A 27288-nucleotide genomic window follows, 5' to 3' on the forward strand; every position below is an offset into this window, starting at 1 on the left:
CTGGGCCGGGGCTGATCCCGGCCTGCCTTCCCGGGAGCTGCTCCCGGCGCTCACCGAGGGGCTCCCATCCCACCTGGGAACGCTCCAGCCCGGCCAGCTCTCGCTCCTGGGGTGCCACACAGCAGGAAACAAAGCTGAATCACGGCAAACGAGCTCTAGCAAAGGAAAGAGAAAGAAAATCACCGCCAACATTCAATTCTCTTTCTTTGCTTCTTCTTTACAGATAGAAATGTTTTCTTAAAGGAACTGATTGCCAGACACAAATTTTGCTACTTGTGCTTGACAGAATCCTGAGAATGAGAAGCCTTTTGTAGCCAGAAAAAAACACAATGTAAATTTTCTACTCTTCTACTGCTGAGATGACTCAATACCAGTCCACAGGGGTCTGAAGGTAAAAGCAGAACCACACTCATCTGAATTCCTTGCCTTTCAAACGAGATTTTTATGACAGAATACTTTATTAGCAAACTGGGCTGCTACAAGCCCACACCAGAAACCACACCAAGCCCAGGGCAATTACCTTTTGTCACCGCCATTCCGAGTGAAATGGGACAGGCTGCTATTACCAGCTCTCTTGGAGGGTCTTGAGGGAGGTTTATTCCTGCCCTGTGCACCATTGTGGCATTTGGAAGTAAATTGTTTATAACAGGAACCAGTGTGAGCCAACAGCCGCAGCAGCAGCGAAGCTCTGCCCTGCTGCCTCCCAGCTCCCGGGGGGTGTCAGACCGGCCCGGGGACACCAGGGGGTTCCCCGCGGGGGGAACTGCTCAGGACACAGCCCGGGAAGGGAAGGCCCTGCCAGGGCTCCCCAGGACGGTCCCACAGGAGGCTCCACACTCTGTAGTGCTTAACCCGGCAATTCACACGGAAAAAAGAGGTGTGGCAGATTTCAAAGTTCTGGGCTCAGCCTTGGCTTAATTAGTGGTGGTGGCATATGTTCTGTGATGGTTACATAAACAGGGATGGCATCCCAACCGGTGGCCAAGGGATTGCCATGGCAACCACGACAGCCATCAACGCTGCCTTACTCATCGCTTTCCCCCATACTTCAGCAGCACTTCTGCTTCTACTTTGCTACTTTCAAATACAAATATGAATAAAAGGAGCTCTCTGACCTTCTCTGGAAACGAAGCTGCCCAAACCTGTAACCCCCAGTGCCACCTGTGACCTGTCAGCAGCAGCCCTGGGCTGCTCTGCAAAGACAGCGCAGTGTTCCACACTGGGACAAAGCAGAACAACCCTTGCACTGCTGCAGCACATCCTGCACACCTGGAGGCCAGGCACTGCCCTCTGCTGTCATGAGCCACAACTCACGATAATGATGTGCTCATGCCTTCCACAGGCTTTTCAGCAGCTTCACGTCTCTCAGTGCAATCAGGCAACCCTGGCCTAAAATCTTTTATTCCCAGTTTACAGCTGTACAGTATAAATAAAATGTATTTCCTTCATATTTTTTTTCCAGTATAGCCAGTGCATATCTCTGCTTTCAAATATCCTGCTCTCCCTATTTACATTTTCTTTCAGACTGCTCATAAAAAACCCTGACTTATTTTAGGACCAAGATTAATACTAGCATCCTGCTCAGTAGCACCTCCTACCTACAACCATTTCAGACCTGTCACCTATAGCCATGCCTAACCCACAGAACATCCACTGCATTTTCATCATTTTGGTTTCTCAGTAACAACATAGAAAAATGAAATTAAAATGTACTAGATTTAAAAGTTAATTTAGCCCTTTGTATACTTGTTAACTAAGTTATCTATTTATACCTCACTAAAATTCAGCATCTGCAAAGATGATATACAGAGGCACAAGAAAGACAAGAAACATGGTTTTTCAAATACAAGGAATTTGTGCTTTTTTTTAAAGCTGTTTTAAAAAGCAAGCCTTTTGTTTGCAATAGTATCCAGCAGTTATTTGACAGAAAAACCAGTCTCAGTAATGTGAATAAAGATTAAATGCTAGATTTTTTGGATTTCAGTGATTTGCAGAAATATTTTTTGGCATAACCAGAAAATTAGTTACTACTAACTTCACCTTCTATGACTGTTTCAAGTACAAATCATTTCTCATCTGACAATCATTCAGCTTTTAAAGCCAGCTGTTTTATGAAGCCTTTTGTTGAAACCTGGTATGTGAACAGGGATTCCAAAGCCTTAATTTTGAGAGAAATTGCAGTATGTCAAACTCAATAAAGGCAGATGACGTGTTTGGATGCCAGAATTCTGCATGTAAAAAAAAAAAAAATCAAAAAAGGTGAAGTTAATAATAGGAGATTTATCAGCTGCCTGGATATAGGTGTAGGATTGGCTTCTTGATTGCTTCATACAGCAGAGATGAGATACTGAAGCAGATCTGCTCTGTGCTGTGTAGGTCTTCAAAATACATATTAATACAAAAATTTTTGCTACATAAAAATACTTGTTTCTTCTTTCTTTCTTTAGAGAATAAAGTAATTTCCTTACTTCCATATGGTACTGCAGGAAAAGGAAGAGTAAAGTGGAGAGACAGTGGTTGTAAGGAGCAGCTCTGCACAACTTCTGTTCACCCGTGGCTGTGCCAAAGCAAGGCTTGGGTTTTGGGTGGGTTCCAGGAGGAGCTCCTGCCCTGCCAGGACACACTGCAGCCCCAGGCAGTGCCACAGCCAGGCAGCCCCAGCTCCTGCACTGCTGCTCCAGCCAGAGCCCTTCCAAGGCTGAGATAATCCAAGACACTTACCAAAAGGACAGGCTCACAATGTTAATTAGCTCTCAGTCAGGAGATAGACTGGAGCCTCTGTCTCTAATGCCCCAGTTAAATCTCTTCTCTCCACATAAAGCCCGGGACATTAACCATGTCTTATTTTCCCATTTTTCTTTTCAGGGAGCCTGGATGGATTGTAATGCACATGGATAGACCGAAATGCTCAGCAGATGATTTTGCTTAAATCTCAAGTAAAACAAATGTGAGGAGATCTTCAATCACTGCCCTGGGATGTGTGGGTGATGTATTACATTTTACAAGGAACAGCATTTGGAAAAATTCCGTTTTCACTCCTCAGCCACTGTACTCTTTTAATTACTTGCTAAACTTGGAGAAAGAAGAACGGGAAAGGAAAAGGGCAGAGGAGACTTCCCAGAGATAATGAGATGGCTGCCTGCTGAAGTGAGGCAGCAGCATCATTAATGCCTGAGCTGAAGGAGGAGCAGGCAGATCCCTCATCCCCCTCCGTGGCAGCAATTCCAGCAATTCCAGCAGGCACTGGGCTGCAGTCACACACCAAGCTCCAGCAGCAAGTTCTCTGCTTGAGTCAAGGCCTTTGTCTCACAGGGTGTGATGGAAGATTTCAGTCTGAGGCTCTGTAGTAGTAATAAAATAAATTCTGCCTCAAAACTCCACAAACCTTGAATATGCCAGGAATCAGAGACAAATGAAAGTAAAGGTCCCTGGAATTTTACCACTTGCTATGCCTATACATTCCCTGGTGCACACTTCATTTTTACTAAAAATTCAGTGCAAATAAATAAATTAGGAAGAGCTGTCATACTAATTTTTTTGGAAGTCTAATTTCAATCTTCCCTATGAAAAATACGATATGAAAACTCTTGTAGATATTATTATCCAAGGACTACAGGTTTTTTAATTTGTTTAGGTGGATTTGACGAGCTGCTTCACACCAATGTAGACAATACCTTTGTTTCCTTGTAGATGCAAACTTGGGAGCATTTTCCCAAGATCCTGAATTATACCTGCTGCTAAACACACTCCAAGAGTTCTCAGGTGAGTACATACTTTTCTTACAGAGGTAACCAAGTTCTGACTCTGACGTGCTCAGAGGTCATGCAGCAGGTTCAAAAGTTTTGCACAAGTAAAGCACAACTGAGAGCATTATTGTCTTTCAATATTATTATTGTAATATCTAGTGATAAATGTAATGCTACAAGTATACAGCTTTAATTGAAATGCAAACAAAATTGATTGTTGATAGTGTCCTTCAATTGTCCTTTGCCAATGATGAAAATAATTCTAATAATTACTGTGCCCAAAACATCTGGGAAGGAGATCAAAATCACTGTCTGAAAATTAGGTACAGTAGTAGTTCAGGGGTTCAAGTCACATAAATGACGCCTTCTTTCAAAATACACCTCTGTAGTTTGCATACTGCTGTAGCAGAGAAGTATAAATTAGACATATTTATAAATAAAGACACAAAAGGGAAGAAATCACAAGTATCAGATCCTTGGGATATTCTGACATCTTCCAACTGAGATCTACAGAAGATGCACACATCCCAGGCAGAAAGCTGAAGTAAACCAGATAAAAGGGGACTGAAAACTGAGAAAATATGATTATAAAATAGAAATATGATAGTATTAATGAATTCCAGGCAGAATTAACTTAGCCAGCTGACCCAGTGAAAGCTGTTAAAGTGGGGATTGTTTAAAGCCCAGCCCGCAGAAAGCAGCCTGTCAGAAGCCAGTGGGGAGGTGTGGGACAGCCAGGCAGCCCCTGCTGGAGCAGATCCACGGGAGGTGACAGGCTCTGCCCACAGAACCAGCCCTGGCCTTGGGGTGGTTCCCACTCTGCCCCGAGTGGGTCCAGCACGGGGGCACTTCACCAGCACATCACACAGACCCACGCGTGGTGTGCCAAGCTCCAGAATAACTTCCCAGCCACATCGTGCACTCCAGCTTTTAAAAAACACTGCAAGTCTTCAATTCATGCAGTAACATTGTGGACATGAGAACATGCAATTTATGGCAATTATTTTATAAGGGAGAAGGGGAGAGGTTATAACAGGATTATGAGCAAGGACTTCCAAACCCAGTTCTAAAATTATCTTCAGCTTTAACAAATCACAACTCTAACCCCCTCTCCTTTTTGCTTATTCCTAAAGCTTTTCTTCTTTTTCCTCTGTGCTTGATCTGATCTAAATTCTTTCAGGATGTCAAGGGGAAAAATCTGCTATTAAGAGCTACTAGTTTCCATTTGCTTTTTAGAAGTGGGTGTGTGACAACACTCTGAGGCATTACACAGGCAATTAGGTATGCACAGGATGCCCTACTCCAGAGAGACAATATGCAGAGAAGTGGAGGCTAAAGCACTTCTGCATTAACAGGAGGACCCTCCAAGTGCTTTGCACAGTGTGCTCCAGGGCCACTCAATTGTCCCACAGTGTCAGTATTCCAAGCAGAAGACATTTAATTTTGTTTCTTCCCAGACCAAAGTATCAACACAGGAATCAGGTATTTATCCAATGCCAGTAACAAGATTCCTACCTAGCAATTTTCTGCAACTTAAATGTAAATGATGCATGAAAAATGTGTTCTTATGAGATATTAAACACAAGCCAAGTTCTTTAACAGGAAAGTAGGAAACACCCCAATGATCTCTGTTTTTTGTCATCATCAGTGACTGCAGCCCCAAGGAGCCTCCAGCTCCTGCCAACCCAGTAGCAAATAAGGACTCAGGGCTTTGAAGAAATTATGGCACTTTCTTATGTGCATTCAGAAAGAGACAGCCATGAAGCATTGCCTCGCTAAATGTTATAAAAGTTCTTATAAATATTCATGTGCAGCATTTGTACTCTGAGTATTTAATCATTTCTTTACAAGAAAGGAACAGGGAGAAAGGCAGAGGAAGAAACTACTGTTTCTTCAATTCCAAAGAGAGCAAGGTAACAGAAGAGGCAAACCTGTGCACAGGTGATCTATAAATTAGTCAGCACCAAACTCAGAAACCTACAAAAAAAGATAATTTTTCCAGTTCCAGGATTTTCTTCTTTCATTACATCTGAAGATACACAATTGTTTGCAGGTATTAACCTAATGATTTCTTCAATCATTTGAATTACTTGCATTTTGATCCTTTGAATTTTTACATCATTGGCTTTTGAAAAATAAGCATGATCTGTTGCTTCTGCCATTTGTGTGAAGACAGATTCAGCTGGCTGCACTCTGCACTCCAAAGCCCACAGTCCCAGGTAAACCCAGCAGCAGAGCAGCAGCAGTGCCTGGCTGGCCAGGCTTTGTACCCCTGGGCACTTGATGCATCCCCTCCAGAACAGCAGGACTGAGAGCCCTGCCAGCATCCCATGCCTGTCCAGCTCTGTCCATGGCACGCAGCCCTGGATCAAAGCCTCCCACAGCTAAAGTTTATCAATACTGCTGAGAATTAATATAGATTTCTGTAACTCGTGCTGACAATACAAAAGCCTGCTCACAAGTGGCTTGTGCACAAAAGGGAAAATACATTGCAAAACAGCTTTGATGTCAAATTATAAACCTAATAGAAAAGCCAAGAGATGTGGAGCAGTAACACCCGAACTGCTCAGCAATCACCCAGCAGAGAGAGCAGTCAGGGCTCCTGCCTTGCTGTGATGTGGCCTCCAAGCCAGACCAGAAAAGCCTTGGACACTTGTCCCTCTCCTTCCACAGCAGGAGCAGCAGTTCTGCTGCAGACACACATTACACTGAGGCTGTGGGTGCCAGTGCCCTTGCAAACACCACCCTGGGTGCACCTCCCCAGCCAGGATACTGCAGCTTGAGTTACAAATAACCATCTCAGACATTCATTACTGCAGGCCCAGCTCCTTCACACACACCTTGGCTGGCAGAGCCAGTGCTGGCTGAAAAGGCTGGGACAGCAGCAGTAACAGTGGAAGAAGCTTATTGCTGTGCTGCTTCTGGTTCCCTGTTGGATCAGCCGAGGCAGATTCCTGCCAGCTGTACCTGTCTGTGCTCTCAGGTGTATTGGACAAGTCTCCATGGAGTCACTCCAGGCCCATGCCATGTTTAGAATTACAAAGCAAAATGAAAAGTGGTGCTGCCTTTTGCTTCCCTCAGGAAAACTGCCTCTTGCAAATGGTTTTATCATTTTCATTATATCCTGTTTGATTTGCTTTACCATCTTGACTGGAACAATAGCTAAGACATAATAGAAAAAGATTTTTCCACAGGCTGGTTCTAATTACATTAAATCTCAAGTGAGATAGGACATTTAAATAAGAAACAACAACTGCAGAGTCTGAGATAATGACATACCAAGATACCAGGCTTTTTGAGAGTGCCATTAAAATGATGCATGAAGCATTACAGCTACTCCAATTGGGTTTCAACACGAAAGCCATTCCTTCTGTGGCACAGTGCTGCAGAAAGAGGTCAGCACTTACTGCACTTGATGTGCTACTCAACAATTAGGAACCATTATCCCTTATGCTGAAGTTGCAACATAGACACAGGCTTAAACTTCTGTATGAGCTGAGGCACTTGGGAAGGCAGGGTCTCTGGGATGAATCACCTCATGAACCACAAAACAGAGTGGAGGAGCTTTTGAAGAGCTCCTGGATTTTACTGCAAGTTGTACCTTTAACATTTTGTCATCATAACTGAATTATCTTAATTTCCTGGAAAATGTACCTTTAGACTTTCTGGAAACCCTTGAAATACAGATATGCAAAATGGAGACTGTGGCTGTGTGTCCTGGAAACACAGTGCAACCTGTCACAGTCCCACTGCTTGTTTGCTTAACCTTGGAGCCACTGCCCAACACTGGTGCCTATGGGCCCTGCAGCAAGGTACCTGCTGGAAATCAAACTGAGGAAAGGGAGCTTCTGTGGGGAGGAGAGGACTTCAGGCACTTCCCCTGTGCCTCCCTTTCCTTTGGCTACTAAGTGCTAACCCAGGCTAAAGGGAAGGAGAAGGGGTGGCCTGAGGGGACTGAGGGCACCCTCAGCCAGGTGGCAGAGAACACTGAGTGGGGTGGGAATGTTCATCTGCTGGAGGGCAGGAGGGCTCTGCAGAGGGACCAGGACAGGCCAGATCCATGTGCCAGGCCAATTGTATGAGGTTCTACAGGGTGAAGAGCTGGGTTCTGTCCTTGGCTCACAACTCCCTGCAGTGCTACAGGCTGGGGCAGAGGGACTGGAAAGCTCCCCACAGGAAGAACATGGGCACAGCTGAACACGAACCCGGGAGAAGGCTGATGGCACCTGGGCTGTAGCAGCAATGCTGCGGCAGCAGGAGCAGGGCAGTGAGCATCCCCCTGTGCTGGGCACTGCTGAGGCCACACCTCAAACCCTGGGGTCAGTTCTGGGCTCCTCACAAGGAAGACATGGAGTGCAAGGGAGGTTTAGGTTGGAAATTAGGGAAAAATGTCTTCCCTGAAAGGGTCGTCCAGCCCTGGCAGAAGCTGCCCAGTGCAGTGGTAGAGTCACCATGCCTGGGGATTAAAAAGCTGGGTGGATGTGGCACTTGGGGACACAGGTCAGTGGTGGAGCTGGCAATGCTGTGTCAGAGGTTGGACACAATGATCTTAAGGGTTTTTTTCAACCTTAACAATTCTCTGATACTGTAACTGCTGGATTGGTCTGTGTCTCACAAGTGGGATGGACCCTGACTGGTTGCAGAGGTAGGATTTATTACCTGTCTGCATCACACAAGCAAAAAGCAAGAGACACAGAGAAATGACAACATCCACACAAATCTAGATCAAAGACAGGATGGCATCTTATGCAAAGCCTTTTTCTACGTATTCTTTGAACCAACAGCATAAAAGAAAAGGTGTAAAGTCATTATACTCTAACCAATAAGAAAAGGACCCATGTGGGTTTAACATTAACAAAAGGACTTCTGTGAACTTCAAATAATACACAATAATTCATTATTTAAGATTGAAACTTTTTCTATCTTTGCAAAGCATATATCTAGGACTTTTCACATCTTGAACTATCAGTAAGTTCTTGTTCTTTCTTGTTCCCTATGATAAATATAAATGTATTCATTTGGTTCTTAACTTTCTAGCTTCCCAAGAGAAAGTTTTGAAATTTCCTAGCTTTTCTCAGCTTTATGTCTACTTTCTGAGACCTTTTTACACTTTCTAGAGTCTTTGACCTTTTTATATTCCTACAGTAATGGGGGAGAACAGTTCAGCAACTGCCCTTACTCACAGCTCATCACTAGTGGTGAATAATTAACATCAAACCATGGCTAAGTGGCTCTGTGCTGTATGGCCAGAGCTGAGGCAGGTGTGTACTTACACACTGGGTATCAGTTTCTTACCCATCCACCTGGTTTTGCATGTCTGACATAGGAATGTTTCAAGGAGATCAGTGAGATACTGAGGATTGAGAGACTTAGTTATTTAGTTTCAGTCAATAAACAGAATCTACGATTCTAAATTCTATACTCAGAGAATATAAACTTTCACAGAAGCAGGTCATTAAGTAAAGCATTCTTGTTGAAGTAGCAAAACGTTAATTCTCTGTTAATAGTCAAGTGCACAAAAGAAAATTTACACAGTTTATTTCAGCACACAAAATAAAATTTTTTTGGGTGTATATTCCACACCTCAGCCTTGCCCTGCTGAAGTGCTGTGACACACAGATTGTCTGTGCTCACCCAGTGCCAGGGCACTGCAGGATGATGGCTCAGACACAGCTCAGTACTTGCAGTCCTATGCAAGTGGCAAAAGCCTTTGCTAAAGCAGCTCAGGTACCTGCAGAGCCACTGCTGGGGAGGCCTGTCTGAATAGAGCCAACCTGAACAGAAACACACATGCAACTATTACTGCTTATGACAATATTTATTTTACATTGCATAAAGAAGGAATTTAACTTGTACACCTTTCCCTATCAATTACTGGTTTTGTTAGCTTCCTTTAGGCCCTTATAAGACATTAGGAAGCAGAATTAGATGGCCAAGCTCACCTTCATGACAGCTCTGAACAGCCCCAGCTTTCAAACTGCATCAGCTGCACACGTGGGTGGGCAGGAAGAGTGGATTTCTGTCAGGCCAGGGAGCAAAGGACATCAGCAGTGAGCACCAACACAGGAGCTGTTGGGCCTCTGCTTCCCTCTGCTCCCCAGAAGTGCCAGGGGAGGTTTCAGCAGGTGAAGAGCAGCAGGTTCATGGCTTGAACAGATCCTGCCCTGAAGTCCTTGGGCTCACACTGACTGCCCTTTTCCCCTGCCAGTTCCTGGCACAAACCTTCTCCCCTGGATCCCACTGAAATACCAAAATGCAATTTTACATGCAAACTACGCAAAAGGCTGTTTCTTCCCCAAACAGAGGAATAATTTGAAAACTTGCCAGTGTTGCTCATGAGCTGCACAGGTCATGATGACCTGAGAGCTGAAAGGAGCTGAGGAGCCTCTCCCCAGGCCAGGACATCCCTGGGAGCCAGTGCCAGCACAGCAGAGCTGGGAGCTCAGCAGAGCAAGGGAAACCCCAGAGCTGGCTTGCACCAAGGGGCTGGGACCTCTGGCACTGGCAGTGCTGCTCCCAGGGCCTCCCCCACTGTCACACACACTCCTGATTTGCCATCCAACTTTATTCCTGCACAGCCTGGTGGTCTCTCATTAAGACCAAAATTTACAGAGCATATTTCAGCTTTTATAAAACCCACTGTGCTTTCTAAAGATCCACCTTGTCTTCCAGGCAAGTGAAATAACACTTTCTGTCTATGGCTCCTGGGGTTGTTTTCCCTCTTTATTTTTAAAATATTATTTAGATCTTGCAATGCCTATTTCTCAGCCAGACTGTCAGGGATGTTAATGAGATTTATCCGCACAGCCTCTCTCACTCTCTGCCCCCTTTCATTCTTTGACATACAAGTGCTTTTATGTTGCAGGAAATGAGGACAACAGAAAGCTGCAGATCCCATGAATGTAAAAATTGTCTTGAAGGCATGGAACAATCCAGCCCTAATTACAGCCAGCTGGAGCCTGTTCTCTTTGCACTGATACTTAGATAATTAACTGAATACTGACTGATGCAAGACTCAAGTATGTCACTACCACTCAGATATTCAAGGTTAATTTTTGTATCCATCACCAACATCAAGCTTAATGGGTATTATCAGCTAAACTCTTGAAAATCAGTAACAAAGACTCATAGTCAGGACTATTTTTTCTTCAGTGAGCTTGGTGTCATCTTTCCTTAGCTGCAGAAGAAATGTCTTTTACATTAACAAGGCAAAATCATAAATTTTGATCCATTTAATACTTGTAAATTCACTCACTTAAAGCCTTAAATACACTGAAACCACAACACTGGTGTAATAAAATACACCCCAAACTGTTCCAGTGGGCATGACTGCAGTAATACCTGTTTATTTCTCATAGTATGGCATCTTTAAATTGGTGGGTGTGTGCATCCTCTCCATATGCTTTATATGGATGCTGAAAGCAAACAGTTTTATGCTGAAAACTAAATATCCTGATCTGAATGCCAGTGCATATATCTGAAACTATTACAGGAGGGGACAGCAGAGATAGTGCTCAAGAAACCTGAAATGTCTGTAAGTCAGAACTACTGATCACTTCTGCTCCTGCATGGAACAAGACATGTTTAGATTGTGAGGTACCTGAACTGTGCTGTCAGCAAAATAAATGAAAGAGGAAGTCAGTACCAACAAGAGAAAGTTGTCTTAGTTCCATTTCCAGCAGTGCTTTCCTGGAAAGAGGGATTTGGGGACAGATTCAATCCCTCTGACTGGTTTGCAGCTGCACTGATAGGAGAAAACAAGGTGTCACTACTTGCTATCAAGTGGTACTTTTATTCCTAGTTACTAATTCAAGAAAACACTGTGAAAAATTGGAAGTATTGTAACCTGGTAAAGATGTTAATAAGAACAGCAATACAGCACAGCAAAGCCACAGTAGAAGAGGAACAGAACTATTCAGTAATTGTTAGAGCTTGGGCAGGGCTATGCAGCAGATAACCAGCACACATCTCAGCAGCCTGCAGTGCTGTTTGGACATCTGGGTGGGGAGGCAGGAATCTAAAGAATCCAGAATAGGGATTCTTTTCATTTTGTATTTTATTTGTCCTCGCACCTTCTTATCTAGCAATAGAAAAATAAACAATCCCAGTTATGTTTGCACATGGCCTACCATACTCCTTCAGTAGGAAAAGTCTGAATTTTGTGAAATATCTCTGGAATGCCACTGTAATGTAAATCACAAAGCACTGACACCACAGTGCAAGTTAAAGTGTAACCTGCAGTTTTCCCGAAGAGAATACACAGAATTTATATCACCAGAAATGGAAAGCAACAGAACAAAAATAAAAGTTTAGCAAAAAAAGTAGGTTAACTCATATAGAGAATGATACATAAGACAAGGCTGAAAAAGAAAGCAAGGCAGGTATTTTTGGAAATATTTTGAAGTCTCTTTAAAGCCCTGCCTATTTCCCTGTGAAGTACTTCTGCTTAAAATATAGATATGCTAATGTTCGTATTGAAGATAGCAATGATTGGGCTGAAAGAACTCCTCTTTGGAAGAGCAAAGAAAGACTGTGCACCATCAGCAGCTGGTTCTGAGCATTTTCAGACTTATCCTGGGGAGAGTTAAGGAATCACAGAATCACTGGGGGTGAAGGGGTGTCTGGAGGTCATCTAGTCCAGCTCCAGGGAAATGGATGTTTGAGAGGAAAAGTTGCATTCTGGATAAATTGAAGAAACCTTTGAATCTGAGAAGACTCCAAAACTCCAATTATTTTGTGTTAAAGGGGGCACGAGAAGTGCTGCTGCAGCAACTCCCTGGATGAGGTGGTTGCTGTAGTACCCAAGGGCATCCAACACTGCCCAGAACCTTGGGACAGTGGCACTACCTGCACTCCATGGAAATGATTATTGCTTGCAGCAGGTTGAAAAGTGTTAATTATCTTTTTCACCTAGAAGTTCATAGTTTTCTTAATTAGCAGGATCTGAACTGCATGCAGGTTTCTTTTTCTGGTTTGGGAATTTTTTTTTGTTTGGAAGAATGGGAATGTGTTTCTTGCCAAGGCCACATCGCATAATAACAGACTAGAGAAAAATGAAAGGACCCAGTATGAAAAATACAATGCAATTATCACCAACTGAGCAGCTGATAAAAGAAATGACAGAGTAAAATACACAAGTTTCACATGATGGAAATTCAGGGAAAGTGAATTTGTCATAAATATTGAGCAAATGAAAAGAGGAGACCTCACCATAAGCAAGGCCTCTCACCTCCCAGCCACTAAAAATTTCCTCCTCCTGCAATAAGCAATCTACCACCCCATCACAGAAGGACCCCCAGCAGCAGAGCTGCTTGGATGGAACTTTGGCATGGCCAAAATGAAGAGCAGGAGCCCCTCACAATTACAAGATAATTTTACCATTTTGTCCTGTTTCTTTGAAATTTCCAACCATCACACCAGCATGAATTTATGCAAACACAGCATCAGCTGCCCTTTATCAGCTAAACTGACAAGGACAGAATTTTTAAGACACTTGTGATGGGCACATTTCAAAGATAAATCTAAGTGAAAACAGAGACTACTGCAAGCATGAAAAATCTGAACTGCCTTCTGGAAAGAAGTGCATATAGGGACATGGAATAAATATTATTAAGCTATTGTTGCTTAGTCTGTCAATGTTTCCATTTTGAATCAGCCTTCAGCCATTAAAACCTCAGATGGAAAAGTCCGGTTGAACCTGACAAATGAACAAGCCAGGTCTCGGGAAGAAAAAAAAATTGTTCTTCCTTAACCTCAAACACATCCTGACTTCTGTGTCTTCAGCTTCTTTTGAGATAAATATCCTCAATTTTGCATCTTTATTTTGTACATGTGTAATTGCAGTTCAGATGTTTCCTTATCTATTCCCTGTTGTGCCCTGAGAGGGAAGCAGCTTTCTGCAGGGGAGCACACCCAGCACAGTCCTCTGTGCCCAGAGCTTCTCCAAACTGCAAGCACACAGAAACTGATACAGCACTTGGAATCTGGAAAAATGTTCAGGAATGCACAAAGGAAATGCACTATAGAAATGTAAGATCATTAAAAGAATGTTATTATGATTATTATCCTAAAAATCCATCCAAGTGAGTAGCCCCTGCCTGTCCCTGCAGGTACCTCGCTTTGTCTGCAGCTCACATGGATCACAACAGGCTCCTCTTCAGTGCCAACATTTTCTGCTCCTTCCTTGTTCTTTGTGCCAAGCCCAAGATAAGCAACAAAGGCTGGTGGTGCTTCTGAAGGAGGCAGTGGGCAGTCTCCTTTCATGCACACAGGCTCGTGCTCTGTACAGTAGTGAGGGAGCCTCTGCAAACATGTTCCTGGTGCAGTTTTTTCAATGGAAAGCATCCCAAAGAATGTGTGTGGGTGCTGTGTGAGGGACAGGAGCCTGACAGGGGCCTCAGGAACCACCTCTGTGTGGCAGCAGAGCCAGGCAGGCTGAGGTGTGTGAGCTGCCCACAGCCTCCTATTGTTCCTGGGAAGGTGGCGACTTCCTCTTCATTGAATCTTTCCCCTTACTTTGCTCTTCCTTCCTCATGATAAATGCAGTTTTTATTTTTCCAACCAATTCAACATTACTTTTAGAAATTTTATCAGTCATTCAGACTTCAGTCAGTGAGTCAAGCGGAAAAAATGTGTTCCCCAAGCTGAGAGAAAACCCTCCCATGTAAAATCCCCGAGCCAAGAGCACCTCCCAGGCAACATCCTCCAGCTGTTCTCAGAGACAGAAAGAATATGTGCACTCCAACAGTTCCCACCTAGGCCATTCCAGAGCATCTCCAGCAGGAAGGAGATCTGTCTGCCCACAGCAGCAATCCCTGGCTCTTCCCAGGTCTCATCCCACCCAGTTCTTTCCTCAACTACAAAATCCTCTTTGTGTTCAGCTGATTAACATCTTCCTGTGCCAGTAGAAGAATCTATCCCATAGCATTGTTCTCCCTGTTTCTGGGCCTCTGATTGTCACTTTTATCAGCTAAATAATAGTAATTTGAATGCAGAAACAATTATGGGAACCTATTTGCTCAGCTGAAGTCCTTGTCCCTGGCAGATTTAGAGTTAGTGCTGTTTTGTCAAAGGCTGAATGCGTGAAGAAGTTGCTCTGCCAGGCAGGGATGTACAAGCGAACAGACAAAACACCTTCCAGTTTTCTAGGAATGCTTCCTCTAATGATGGTGGTTGGAACCTGTTTGTATCCTCTCCTGACTACCTACATACAGACAAGCCAAGGTGGTGCATTTTCCTCAGTAAAAATGGGCAAGAGTTTGTGACTAGGACTGCTTTGTAACTTGTGCTGCTCATATTTCTGGCTCTAAAGTGCCCTACAGAAACCAAACATCCCACTGAAGTGCTCCAGCACCAAAACTTTTGCAAAATAGACATGAGAGCTGGAACTGTCTTTTTCTTGTTCTCATTAGACATGTGAGTGAATCAGATCTAAGGATCTGTGCACACCTTCAAAGAGAAAGGACTGCAGGGCTACAGGGAACAACAGAGAAAAGGCATTAATGAGAGCACAGTAAATCTGAAAACTTGAAAGAAGAAAAACATTTTTCTTTTAAGTTCTTTCTGAGCTTCATTTGCCACCACTGCAGATGGAATCTGCAAGCCCTCCCTTCCTGCCAATGCAGCAGAAGACACTGACACAGTACAGAAACAACTCTGGCAACAAACCAGACAATTCCTGAAGAGGGGAACTCACTGAGGGAGGAACCTGGCAGCCTCCTGAGCACCTGATGCACTGGCTGAGCTCTAAGCTATTGGTTGGGAGGCTCCTAAGTGCTGGTCTGTGCTCTCACAAGAGACACAGGAGCTCAGTGTGGATTTCAGACAGAATTGCTACATTAATGCTGACCATTTTCTGAAATCTCACCCTTAACCTCACAGAAATTAGGACGGAATTCTTCTGGGGCACTGACTGTTCTCTCACTGAAGTTCTAACACAGACTATGCTGCAGGGCTGGAATGAATACCTCACCTGGACTGGTAAATAAGAACAGGTATATCTGTGAGGCTCAGAAATGCAGGTCTAATTTTTCTACCACCTGTCACAAAGAAATACTGTCAGATCTGTTCACTCTCCCTAAAAAAAAAAAGAGGGTAGAATAAGAAAGAAGCATTTCAAACAAAACCACAGCACACAACAGATTTCCTTTGTTTTATTCATGACAAATGAAAGGAATGTGGTGAGATGTCAATTTTGATATATGCAGTTACATCACTGTTTTCAAACTAAGGCAGATTCTATCGAGCTGGGGTTTAGCGAGGCTTTGAAGAGAGTACAAACACCTCCTTTCACTCTCTTGCCTCAAAAGACATGGAAACATCATCTTGGTGTGGTATTAAGGATGTGGTAATTCCTCTCTACCCTTTTAAAAGCTTCTGTTTTTAGTGGCCAGTTCTACATTGTTACAAAGGCACAGAGCCCAAAATGGGATAGCAACACAGAGCTGGGGGGTCATTCTGCTCCCAATTTAACTTGAAAAAGTAGCACAGTTTTGCATTCCTGACTAGTAATCCGACCTTAGGAAGACAGGCATAGAAGTACTCAGATGTTCAATACCCAGCTATGAATGGCAGAGAAAAAGATAGGCAAAATAAAGAAGAGTAAAGAAAAAAAGAAAACAGAAAAAGATTTTTGAGGAAAAATTGAATGTCAGCAGAAAAAAAGCGAACTTCCTAGTGTGCCATATCAGCATGTCTTTCCACAGGTTTCAGGAGTCACACCAAGTACTTAAAATATACCAAAAAAAACAGGGACAGAGCTACTTCTACAACCTGTTCCAAACTGCAGTGTGCTGGGCATTGGGTAGGAAGACAGTCAGTAATGGATAAAAATATTTTTGTTTTTCTAAGATGAAGACATGGGACGAACCCACAGGAAGAAATTTCAACTACAGATAAAACACCAGATACTAAAATTCCAACTTTTTGCTAATGAATGAAGCTCACAAAATCACATGTTTGGCTCTTGTAAGATTTCTCTATTTAAAATCTGGTAGTAGTAAAACAAGATCATCCACAATCCAAATTATCCTACAGTACTGTACTAGAAATCAGATAACAGAAAACAAGTTACCGCTTAAGTCTGAGGCACTGAATCCATTCTCATGTCAATGGCTGGCTTGGCAAAACCTCCTGCAGCCACTGGTAATAAATCCTGCTGAAAATTTCAAAACTTCTGACTTGTCCAGACAAATTTACTTCACCCCCTTCTCTTCATGACTACTGGTCAGGACAGGAACATTTTCTGTGAAAGACAGACAAGAAGATTATTTCAAACAAATTTCAAATCTGATTTATTTTAAATTTTCCTTCAGGAGTGACCTCCTGATATCTTAAATGCTGCATAAGCTGAGTAAAAACCCAGTTGAATTCTTTTCAGCATTCTGGCTGCATAGCTGGCACTCCAGACTTTTGTCCTTAACATTCCCATTTCTTTCCCATTCCCCAGGAGCACACTGCTGCAGACTTCCTTTAACTTTATCTGCCCAAGAGCCATGTTGCAGCTCTGCAATGAAGATAGGTTGGAGGCACAGGCTGAGGAACAGCCTGTAGAACCTATTGGAAGAATGAAGGACTTTTCCTGGGAAAAGGAGCAGAACTCTTTGGAGTTATTCAAGGAGACAGCTCTGTCCAGTTCTCCTGGGGTTTTGTTTGTGGGGTTGGTTTTTTTTCTCCTCCTCTGGTATTCTGCTTCTTGTGACTTCAAGTGGGAACACATTTGTGGGTGACAAAGTTGGCAGAAAGAAACACAAATTATTTATGTAACAGAAGCCACAAATAACAAGGAGCAAAGTACTTCAACTTCTGTGCAAAGCAAACACAGCCTGGTGAGGGCACAGACTGAGCAGCATAACCAGAGTGCCTTGACAACGATTATCACCACAAAAGGACTTTTTAGGACATTTGAAAGTAAGATTCTGAAAAGCTCTGCAGATGAGTAGCAACAAGTGAGATGAATAAGAATTATCCTAAGAGAAAACACACATTATGTTTTTGAAAATGGACTTAATGACAAGGGAAATATCCTCGCATTGAAGGCAGGTAAGGGAATAGCCACTAAATCAGACTTCAACTTGTCTAAATAGAGATATTAGAGATGAGTCAAAAACTTACTCTGGATGGAGAATATTGAATCTTCTCCTAACCCGAGTGTTACCAACCAATTTGCTTTTGCAGATGGGATTAGCCAGAAATGGGATGCAGGAGAAGAAAAGGAATGAGAACTGAGCCCTGCAAAGCCTCCAGGAGGAATGTTAAGGGAACACCACAATCCTTCATAGCTCTGAGAACCTCACGCAGCAGCAGAATTTTTCTTTGCACATTACCAAGTTCTTTGAAATAGACCAAAGAGCCCTGAAGAAAAGAGAAATCAGCCAACACTTCGTGGCATGGAATAGCTGCATAGGAAGATTATTTAGTCTCAGCATAAGGAGATGTTGTTTGTGTAAAATTTTAGTCCCTTCCAAAATGTCTTTTTTGCTGGCTAGAAAAGAGACTGGGAACTTTGTGGATTCAGGCAGGATGCTGCAGTTCAAGCAGCTGGCCAGGGGAGGGGGGATGGATTTTTCCTCCTTTAGTGCCCACCAGCCTCCAAAACCTGTTCCCAAACTGTGGGCACCTTTGGGCATGTCTATAGGGAACACCAAACCAGGAAACATTGCCAGAGCTGTAGCTATAGAATAAAATATCAACAGTTGCACTAATTTTGAAATTTTAGCTGCATGCAGGTGTTTGTACTTCTGCCCTAAAATTCTGCAGGCTTTGCCCAGCACTACAAAGGGCTCTCCTTGCCATTTGCCTTCACTTGTGGAGCTGCACTCCAACAGCTCTGGCACAGCTGGAGATGGCAGACTCACTGCCACAGCCGGATATAAATCTGGTGTTCCTGTGGCTTGTGAGGATCACTGAGGTGTTTTATAGGTGCCACAGAAAACATTTTATCTCCAACATCAGCATAGTGCACATTAAATGGTAGCTAAGGCAACAGGTGGCACAGAGCTCACAGATACAGCTGTCATTGTACTCACAAACAGCACAGGGACTTGAAAAACACAATCTACCACTCAAAAAGAAATTACTGAAGCCACTCCATATTCACTTCTGCGCCAGTGCCCGGTACTACAGATTAATTCAAAACATTCAAATTAATTAATGAAGATGATGTGCAATCCTTTTAAGCCACTGCTCCTAAGAGGCAATTCACATGGATGGAGTGAATGCTGCTGCAGATGAGTCCCTCCCCATTTCCCTTGGCTTTCCCTGGAGGCTGGGGCAGGAGAGGCCCCGTGTGAAGAGCTGCCATGTGACTCGGTCCTCTCCGCTGTCCTTGCAGCACAAAGGGCAGGAATGCTCAAGAAATGAATCACAAACCCTTCCTGCAGACATCTCAGAAACCATTCCTGCAAGCATCTCACAAATGGTTCCTGAAAGCATCTCAGAAACCATTCCTGCAAGCATCTCACAAACCCTTCCTGCAAGCATCTCACAAACCCTTCCTGCAAGCATCTCACAAACCCTTCCTGCAGACATCTCAGAAACCCTTTCTGCAAGCATTTCACAAACCCTTCCTGCAGACATCTCAGAAACTGTTCCTGCAAGCATCTCAGAAACCATTCCTGCAGACATCTCAGAAACCCTTTCTGCAAGCATCTCAGAAACTGTTCCTGCAGACATCTCAGAAACCCTTTCTGCAAGCCTCTCACAAACCCTTCCTGCAGACATCTCACAAACCTTTCCTGCAAACATCCCGGCTCTCAGCAGCTGCCAGGCTGGAGCAGCTCTCAGCAGCTGCCAGGCTGAGTGACAGCCAGGGGTAAAGGGGCTCCTCCTCACAAGATCAGGAACAGGAAGGCTGTTTCAAGCCCCTCCATCTGAATTATGATTGCTGACTGTGTAAGAAGGCAAAAATGGAAGCAAACCCACAGTGAAACAAAGCTTCATTTGGGAAAGGATTTTCCTATTCATGATGATTGCAAGTGAATTTTTCCTCAGCTGTGAACAACTGGTGATGCTTTAGTGTTCAGTACATGGCCTGATTTTATCATAAAAACTCATCCTGGCCTTCAGCTGGCTGTCAATTTGCCAAGCTGGTAGGATTCTGGCAACACTTGTGCTGTTTAATGTCTCAGCATGTTGTATCTTGGACACAAACCCCTGCAAAAATACCTAACTACAAATATTTATGTTTGTTATCCTTTTTTCATGATACAGTAAAGAGAGGGGAAACAGATTCTTTCCAACTGGACTGAATCAGAGAAGCATGACAACATCACAGGGTCAATATCCATGAGCAAAGCATTCCATTAAACCCCAGGATCCCTTCTGGTGGAATCCCACAGCCTCTGCACACCGTGAGCATGGCAGCTTTGCCCAGGAGGCTGCAGGGATCACCTGGCACAGCAAACTCTGCCCCAGCAACTCCAGGCCCTGGGCAGCGTGGGGGACATGGCTGGGGGCTGGTGCTGAGCTCCTGAGGCCACTCAGGTGGTGGCATTTTGAGGTGGCATTACACAGCCATTGACCAGGAGAGATGTGCTCTGCTTCCAGAGCAATAACCTCTTGGGCACAGAAATGCTGCACACAGGATATATCCATTCTTGGAAGAGATAGGGAAAGGGAATGTGTAGCCCTTGACAGATGTGTTTTTAATACAAATTCATAGAGGTACACAAGAGACTCCAAAAAAGTTTAAGAGTCAGAACTTCTGATACTTTAAAAAATATTAAATACGTGATGACTGTTTAAAATAGAACTGATTCATGGAGAGAAAGGAAGTACTTAATGACTTGCTCATGCTTAAGGACTCTTAAATAAAACAAGGATCTGTTACTCATGCATTTGAAGGATTTGCTACTCCCAAACTACTGATTTGAAAAACTTTTGACACAGCAAGATGAAGACACATCCCCACGGGCTCCTGTGTGAGGTGAAAGCCTGTGTGCTCTCAAACACTCTTCCTTTCATTGAAGAAGGGAAAGATTAGCAAGAGGAAGAAAAAAAAAATTGTTTTTGCTTTGGAAATTGTGTCAATAAGATTTTCATGCCTGAAGAACCACCAAAGAACCCCAAATTATCATGTCAAGAAGTAGTGATTGAATTTGAGATCATCAGAGGTTATCCAGGCCCTCACCTGCATCTCTCCTACTGCAATTTTATTCATTAATTGTAGACCTAATATTACAGACCCCAAACCATTTAATAAGAGAAGAAAATTAGCAGAAAAGACAGAAATTACAACTAGTCACCCTCCATCCTTATGAATGAATCATGTAGTACAAACTTCAAACATGGGGTTTATCAAGGCTTGGCCAAAATGCAATTTTGGCTATGGGACAGAGGCAGGAACAATGAAGCAACAGAAGCCTCTGCTCCATTTTTACTGCTCTGTGCTCCAACAATCACAATTTCTTCTCTCAATAGCTACTGAAAACCTAGACTCTTACTGCTATTTCATGTTCCTAAAAGCCCTATGAATAGCTGAATGGGGCTTTCCAGAGGAGGGCTCTTGGCACAGCCACACCAGCTCAGGTAGCAGCATGGACACAGGCAGAAGGAAAAGCTGGCAGCACCGTGGCAACAGGAAAAACTGAGAGCAACAATAAATTGCCCCCAATGCCAAAGCCTCAAATGACTGTTTATGCAACTTTCTTTCACAAACTAACCCCAAAACTTCCACTGGGATTGCAATTTGCATTTCAACTCACTCTCCCCCCGCCCCCATTTGCTGTTTGCCCAGTTTTATTAGAACCATCTGCAAGATCCTCCCCTTCCAGTTTCTTGTGTTGGTTCATCTGGCAGCTGCACTTTCTCATCTATTAAAAAAAAAAAAATCTTTGTTTCAAAGTTATTGAGAAAGAAGGTCTTTGACAGGCTAAAAATCAACTTGAAAATCAACACAGAAACCACATCAGATGCTGTTCTTTACAGATTGAAGGGGAAGAATGGAAGCTGCAGTATATATATATTTTTTTTTAATGGGAAGATAAATGAGGGTTTTGGGATCAAGAAAAATTTTACCAACTTGATTTATCTGACAAAAGCCACAATTTACTGAAGTACTGCAAGTTGCCACTGCAGAAGAGTTTCAGGTTCACCATTATTGACAGAAACAAGAGAAATGCAGAGAAGTATCTCCTTACAGCAGCTCTTGGCAAAAGATAAGTGAGGCGAGTGCAAAGGGAAGGAGGAATGTTGGTGAAGTAAGTAACAGGGTTTGAATAATTTTCTTTAAGCGTGATACAAGTATTACAAGTTTTTGAATACAACATGCTTTGCAATCCCCTTCATTAGCTGGTGCATGGTGCTGCTTGAGTTCCCATCTTTCTCTGTAACCCTCCTAAAGATCCTTGTTCCCTTCTGTGGACAGGTATCCCTGCTGTCACCAAGCTGCCCATCCTGATGGGACAGCTCTTGCTGCAGCACAGGGCAGGGCACTGCTGGGAAATGGCAAAATCCTGGGCCTTTCATTGGTTTGGATCCTTTTCTTGTCCAAGTTATTTCTGCAGAAGCATTCACCTTGTTGCAGAAGAATGGCACAACCTTCACTTTTGGGGATTAACAGAGAATTCTCTTCCAGATTTCTCCAAACGGTCTCACAAAACATTTTTAATAAAGAAAATTCACTTCAAGCATGAACACAAAATACTCGAGGAACACCACTCCTCTACTTTCCCATTTAGATTAATACGAATATTTTCTTTCTTTCCTATGTTGCTACTGTTTAAAAGGTAACAAATCACTACAGACAATATTCACCTGCCACAAAATAATGCTTGTACATGTGTAGATGTGAGGAATCTGTGACATGAACTGAACCATTTCAAGCCTTCCCAGGGCCCCAGCAATGCTGGAAATAACTTTCTCCACATTTGCATTGCCTTTAACTTTCAATCACATCCAAACCCTGCTGTCATCTCCCATGACCTTTCTGATTCTGTTTTACACAAGCTCCAGCCCACGTCTTCCCTAAGCAAATTCCTAATTCCTTGTTTAACTAAACAAGACCATTGAAAGTTTCTCAAGCACTCTGACAAGACTTCTACAGCTTCTACACTGGGATTTGCCATTTTCTTCCCACACTTTCCTTTTAATCCTAATAGAATATTTTTGGGTTTAAATAAAAGTATTAAGCAGGATTTCAAAATTGCCATGAACAAATTGGCTTATCTTCTCCCTTGAACTTTATCATAAAACACAAACAATTTAAATGCTTTTAACTGCACAGGCTCTAGAAAAAAAGATGCAAATGTGATAATTTGAGTTGACAGATCATGCAAGGCAGACGTCAACAGTACTTTTAGAAACACTGGAAACAGCATTATCATAATCTAACTTTATAAATCTTATACGCAAATAAAAAATTAAAAATGCAGACCTGAAAATATTTAACAAAATCCATATATTTCAATGACTAGTATAAAAAAAAGTAGATCTGCTCTTGAAAAAGTATCCTGGAATCTCTTAGGAGAATCAATGGAATAACCACAGAGTTTGTGCTTCTGTGATCAGCTAGCAGGAGAGATTTTTATTGAAACACTTAACATTACTTTTGTTAGCATATACTTCACTCCTGTGGCTTATTGGAAATTGTAGTGAAAAATAGATATCTTGTGAAAGCAAGAAAGCTGAACAAAATCAAAGTCTGAGACAACAAGCTTGAAATTTCTATTTCCCCCTCCCTCCAATGTATTGCAAAAAAATACCATTTTGATGAATAATCTCTTCCAAATCCTCTTTTCCAGTCATTTTTGATCTTTAGAGAATATATACATTTATATAAGCCAGAAACAACCACAAAAGCAATTTCAAACCCCCATCTCAATGCATACCCCTGTTTCAAGGTATCATGAATATATTAAGCTAAAATTGCAAACAAAGGAAGGCTTGGGACTATAAAAAAAAAAAATTACACCCTGCTCTTAACCCATTTTTCTTGTTCTTGAATACGTGATGTCAATTCCCTGGTTTTCATTCAATAAACAAAGCTGTGAAATGGCAGTGGATTTTCTGCTCCAGGTCCAGGCCCACATCCAAACATTTTTAACATTAAAACTGTGGCTGCCAGCCTCAAATACTCCCTCCCACAGGAAGGAGCACTCCCAGATGTACCACAGAGGTCATCAGAATGTCTTATTGAATTGGGGTTAGAGGAGAAAGTGGCAGATTGAACATGTGCCTGGCATTCTCCTCATGGAATCTGCTCCTACAGAATGGAGTTCCTGAGAGCAGAGGCTGCTGTGAGCCTGCTGAACAGCTTCATGCCATGGAGAAGGGCAAATCCAGAGTCCCCAGCATCAGAGGGACTGCAGAACTCTGCACAGCTGCCACAGGAGCCCCAGGATCAACTCAACACGAATGGCACCCCCTTCCTGGCACAGCACCTGCCAAAGGTTGGTTAGTGCAGCCTCTGCAGCCCCTGGGACTTCGAGGGACCCACTGCTGTGAAGCTGCACCTCTGTCTGGGAATGCACCCACAGCTCCTTCTCTCCTGGGCTAAGGCAGAGGAGGCATCCCTTGATCCTCAGTTTTGAGTGCTCTCAGTTAGGAGCACGGCCCTGTCAGAACGATCCTCGTGTCCCTGGCTTGGCAGCCACCAGTACCCAGGCCGGGAAGCCAGCTCAGCCTGAGCACAAAGCCTCGCTCAGCCTGAGCACAAAGCCCGGCCGAGAGGGCTCGTGGCATCTCAGACACAGCTGGAAGGGCCCAGAGGTGTGTGGCACCGAGCTCTTCCCACAGCTGCAGCCAGACAGCACTCACTTCAGCAGGAAGCTGGAGAGAAATGCTTTAGCTGAAGTCTTCTCATCGCTCAAGTCAGAAATGCAATCTTTACTTAAATGTTAAGCCATATACATGGGCCATTAGTCAAAGCTCCTGTTCTTTTTTAATAGCTTTACCAGGTTTGACATTTTGTAATGCTATTATTTTAAGCCTGGTCTGGACTAGAATTCAAATATTAGGAAAATGATTTTCAAAAGACTGTGCTAAAATATCTTCCCCACATTGCTATCATTTGTCAAAGTTTTGCTTAAATGCAGGTATTAAGATAAATGAAATGAATAAAAAATGGAATACTTCCAGGAACATAAATGATGGTTAAATTAAGGTTGTGACAAGAGCCAATCCACACATTTTGACTTCTCAGTGAAGTACCATTTGACCTTGCAATGAGAAAGGCACTTGTATACTATGTAAATCTAAAGGAAGAAAATACATTAAAAAGTGAACTGAATTGGTTGACAGAGACAGAAAGCAAAAAAAGGCAACAAGTGGTGAAGGTGAGGGAGAATGTCAGAAATTGAACAGCAGCTCAGTGAAAGGGCCAGAGCCATAGGGTCAGTCAGCAGAATAAGCAGAGTTAAGACAGGTCAGAACCTACAGTGTGCTGAATATAACACCTGAGTGAACACTGACAAATTTAACAGGACCAGGACTATTTGCTGAAAAGCCTCCTTAAGGCTAGCAGCACTGGGGTGACAGCAGTGCTCCCTGCAAAGCCTGAGGGCATGGGAAAGAGGCTCTGTGATTCTTTCCTGAGCTATTTCTCTCCCTCAAGTACTTAAGGCATTTTCCCGTGTTCTGACTGCAGTTTAAAAATACTGATGGAAAACAACTACAGTTGTAATAGGGAACTTCAAGTAGCACTTAATATTTCTGAAGTATTAAGATACAGAGTATGCATTTAAATAGCACAAAATGCAGCAAGTGCTCCAGATTTTTTCCCATTATCTGGAATTCTCTTGCCTGAGCTGCATACACATACTGCACTGCTCACCACCAGCCATTCACCCACTGCACCACGGTGTAAGATTGAATGCACCAGGCAAACCACATCGCAACTGAAAGCGCTGCCATCTTTCCAACACTGAAGAAAAGCAAGATTATTTCTTTAAACTCTCTCTTGCTAGAGACAGGTTGGGCATTAGTGGTTTTTGCAGCTGTGGAAAACAGCTGCAGCTGGAAACAATTGGTGCTGAGCAATCGGAAACAGGCAAGGACAGAGGACAATACACAGCAAGTATTACTCCCGTTCTGGCTTGTCATTAGACACATAGAGCTTGCTGCAGCCTCACTTCTCCAAGAGCATTTAATTAAAAAAAAAAAAAACAAAACCAAACTGAAATTTAGTATCAAGAGCAATGTAAGAGCTATGCACTTGCATTGGCAAGTGTTGTTATGTAAAGGGAGACCCTGAGAAGCTTTAATTCTAAATTCACTTGCCACAAAAAAGTGGTTGTTTGAATCCTGAAGTTAAAGAAAAAGGAGGCAAAATCAAAAGAGGGTAAAGGACTATCAGAAGAGTAAAGCAAATGGTGACACGGGAGAACATTCACAGCCGACAAATGGTTAACTGGGAATACACAGAAAGAAAAAACAGGTATCAGCAGTAAGGGGTGAATCTTGGATCACGAGTAGGAACTGCTGGTGAACAGGAACCATTTTCCAGGTTGGTATAGACCACAGGGCCAAAGAAACACGGTTCAGTGTTAAAGCAACTGCCCAGGGTGAAGTGACCTCAGAGAGTGTTATACTTCAACAACACAGTTACCAAAGCTACAGAGGAATCTCTTAAATGCTCCTCTGGAAAATGATTTTATATGTTAGTCCAGAATAAAATTCCAAATTGGAAAGGCTGAAGTAGCAAGTTACTTTTTCAAACATTTTAATCCTAAACACGAATTTAAGGACAGAGGAATCGACTGCCATGGACTGCAGGAGTGCTCCATCTGTGCAGGATAAATTATGGACTAGAAGGGAAGATAAAATTCAGCTGCTGATATTTGAAACAACAAAGGTAACAAACTGCAGATTTAGCAAAGCTGCCAAATAGTGAAGATGTTGAGAAGATCAGAAGGATCATAAATACCCCAAGGAGAGCCCCAGAGAGGACAAAAGTGGTTACAGGATGCCAGATCCAGCGTGTCCATTAGGCTGCTCCTGGCAGCAGCCCAGAGCACTATGGCACCAACAGCACCACCTTCCCCAAACTCACTCCCACCTCCATCAGCAGCTTAGAGCCTTCTGTGGAAGAACTGGGGTCTCTGTACTTGATATTCTTGCATGGAATTTTCCTTCATAAATTCATCCAATTACCTTTTGAACCCATTTACAATCCCATATCCACAACATCCTGTGGAAGGACATTCCACAGCTTCTCAGCTTTGTGCGTTTGTTTTGAGCTGCCAGGTTCTTGTCAGAAAACAAAAAAGAAAACAGATAAGAAACTTGGTTCCTTTATCACCTCTACTTATTTTTCCTATGCCATAATGATTTGTGATTTCTTTTACAGGCCCCCTGAGCCTGCCTTGCAGTGGAAGTGTCCTGTTGTGTGTATTCGTGCTGAGTGGATGCTGCTCCATACCTCCAGCTCCCCACCCTGCATTCCTCTTCTGCATTCTTTTCAAGTGAGGCTGTGTGTCATATTCAGAAGCTTTTGAAAAGAAGATGAAAGAATTCTAGAACAGTGAGAACAAAGAGACGTGTTTGAAGGTAGAGAAAATTTATTTAGGAAAAGAACATAGGAAATGAAAGAAATTTCACTGTGATT

At 43.1% G+C, this 27288-nt stretch overlaps 1 protein-coding gene and 1 long non-coding RNA gene across 9 annotated transcripts in view; one reads left to right on the forward strand and one right to left on the reverse strand.

The window, feature by feature from the left end:
• LOC116184013 (uncharacterized) lies at positions 1–27128 on the forward strand. Of its 2 annotated transcripts, none has more exons than XR_004148731.2 (4): positions 1–391; positions 2866–2936; positions 3691–3762; positions 27031–27128. It is a non-coding gene; the product is annotated as an uncharacterized LOC116184013 (long non-coding RNA). The 2 variants fall into 2 exon arrangements; XR_004148730.2 differs by lacking the exon at positions 27031–27128 and adding an exon at positions 10612–10653.
• Positions 1–27288, reverse strand: part of PEAK1 (pseudopodium enriched atypical kinase 1) — a 110670-nt gene that overhangs the window by 45927 nt on the left and 37455 nt on the right. For 4 of the 7 annotated variants that reach the window (XM_021543420.3, XM_021543413.3, XM_021543416.3 and 1 more), the window contains exon 2: positions 16819–16989. The exons of the other annotated variants lie outside the window; for them this stretch is intronic. The gene's annotated coding sequence lies outside the window, so the exon portion shown is untranslated. The remainder of the gene's footprint in view (positions 1–16818; positions 16990–27288) is intronic. 7 annotated transcript variants of the gene reach the window in all.

This window comes from Lonchura striata, chromosome 11 (genome assembly GCF_046129695.1).
Source record: "Lonchura striata isolate bLonStr1 chromosome 11, bLonStr1.mat, whole genome shotgun sequence".
Lineage (NCBI taxonomy): Eukaryota > Metazoa > Chordata > Aves > Passeriformes > Estrildidae > Lonchura > Lonchura striata.